The sequence below is a fragment of the Dermacentor albipictus genome, unplaced genomic scaffold, assembly GCF_038994185.2.
Source record: "Dermacentor albipictus isolate Rhodes 1998 colony unplaced genomic scaffold, USDA_Dalb.pri_finalv2 scaffold_17, whole genome shotgun sequence".
In the NCBI taxonomy this organism is placed as follows: Eukaryota; Metazoa; Arthropoda; class Arachnida; order Ixodida; family Ixodidae; genus Dermacentor; species Dermacentor albipictus.
In genome coordinates, this window is record NW_027225571.1 from 9,681,012 (window position 1) to 9,682,972 (window position 1,961).

At 50.7% G+C, this 1,961-nt stretch overlaps 1 pseudogene; it reads right to left on the minus strand.

Annotated features, from left to right (window-relative positions):
- Positions 1-1,525: 1,525 nt before the first annotated feature.
- On the minus strand, positions 1,526-1,705 carry LOC139052076 (U2 spliceosomal RNA; annotated as a pseudogene).
- Positions 1,706-1,961: the final 256 nt, after the last annotated feature.

Below are 1,961 nucleotides of genomic sequence, written 5' to 3' on the forward strand. Positions count from 1 at the left end.
ATAAAGAATATAAAATTTTAAAAGGCACGACTCTTCTGATTACATTTCTTCCGTACCACCTTTCAAGATCTCACCCCTCACCAGATTTGGTCATTTTAAATAGACAAGCGCAGCGTGTGCAGTCGACCGATTCCTGAACAGTACCGATCGACTGGCCTAGACTGGCCGATGGGCTTCTAACCGCGCCTTCTAACGGCGCGAATAAGCGACCGGATCAGCAAGGGTAGCGTATGCGCCCCAAGTTCACTCGAAGCGCAAGTTTTGTCTGCTATAGCGCTATAGGCTCTCCCTACCTGCATGGCATAGCGCCTGGCACGATTATTTCGGCGCAAGCTTCCCGGCTTATTGGAGATGGCAGGAGTGTGTGCCCCTGGCTTGCGTTTTTCTCTTTCTCTCAAAAGAAAAAAAAGACTTGCGCTGTTCTAGTGCGCATGCATACGCAGCAAAACAGTGAACAAAATGTGCAAAGCTGCAAGCAACTGTATCATACGCTTTTTGCGCTCTTTGTTGTTTATCATATCTGTTAGCATCGGGTTCACGCGCACTTGCTGTCTCCGATGAGCAGGGAAGCTTCCACTGAGTTAATCGCGACAGGGGCGGCATAGAGGGCGGCGTCATGCCTGCGGGAAGAGCCTAGTAGACGAAACTTGCGCTTCGAGTGAACTTCGCGCGCATGAGCTACTCTTACTGATTTCGTCGCTTAGCGCCGTTAGAAAGCGCTACCCGGCCGCGTGCTGCTGCCATGGGAAGACCGAAGAAAGTCCGGACACCCGAAGAAGCGGCTTACCAGAAAGAGCGCCGTAAAGCCAAGCGAGAAGCGATGCGTCGCCGCCGAGCTGATACGGAACACCGCGCCGAAGCTGCGGCTGAGAAGAGGCGACGCCAAGTCGAGGATACCGAATTTCAGTCCAGGCAACGCGAAAGTCGGCGCCTGAACGCTCGACGTTGCCGAGAAAGTAATCCGGGTCTGCGACTGCTCGAAAGCTTCCAGCGTCAAGCCCGACAAGAAAACTTAGCGAGACCTAGCATAACCTCGCAAAACCTAGAAACAACTTAGCCAAGCCTACCGCAAGTTCCAAAAACCTAGAAACGACTTAGCCAAGCCTACCAACAACTTGGCATAACCTAGCATAACCTCGCAAAACCTACAAACAACTTAGGCAAGCTACGTAAAAGCGAGGTGATCACGAGCTCTGCTGTTGACTCCAGCCTTGCACCACTAGTGCAAACTGCGCAAGTGTTCTTTTTTATTATTTGTGTAGCACGACACTGTCACGCAGTAGTGACGGTGAAGAAAGCAGCAAAACTGGGAATGACGAAACTAGCGTTTTATTGGGCGAAGTTGTGCCCTCAAAAACAGGCTACACTCAAAGAACGGCGATAGCGGCGAACACAGTCAGCGATCGTCGAAAATTTGATCAGCCGGTCAAGCAAGTCAGCGTTTATACAACTATCTACATTGTTGTGAATAGTACAGCGCAGCTGTATATGGCTAGTCTCCAGCGGATCGACGTCAGTAGGCCAAAAAACCTGGGCCAATCCCGAAGACAGTGCAATACCGCACCGACCGGCGGAGGAGGTGAAGCACGCTTCAAGCAATCCGCCTACTTGCAAAAGTAAATTTAATATCTTGGGTCCAAATACAACCCGTATTAGATATTAAGCTGATAAGAAGAGATACAACACTTTGACCCACGTCGGCCATGTCTACGTTCGCACCGCCCTCTCTTTGTCGGCGTTCCAAGCGCTTGCATACCTCCTCTCCTTTCCTTCCGCTCTCCCGTGGTGGCGGCCCCGCCGAAACGTCACGTGTGTCTGGTTTCCTCTTGCTCCTCGGGGCATCACGGTCAATGAGTCCGTACCTATGTTCAAAATTCTGTGTCACCTCTGTGTCGTATGATAAACAGTTTCGCTATTCATCCACCCTCGCGGAGTAGAATGGCTCATGATTTTTTTTTATT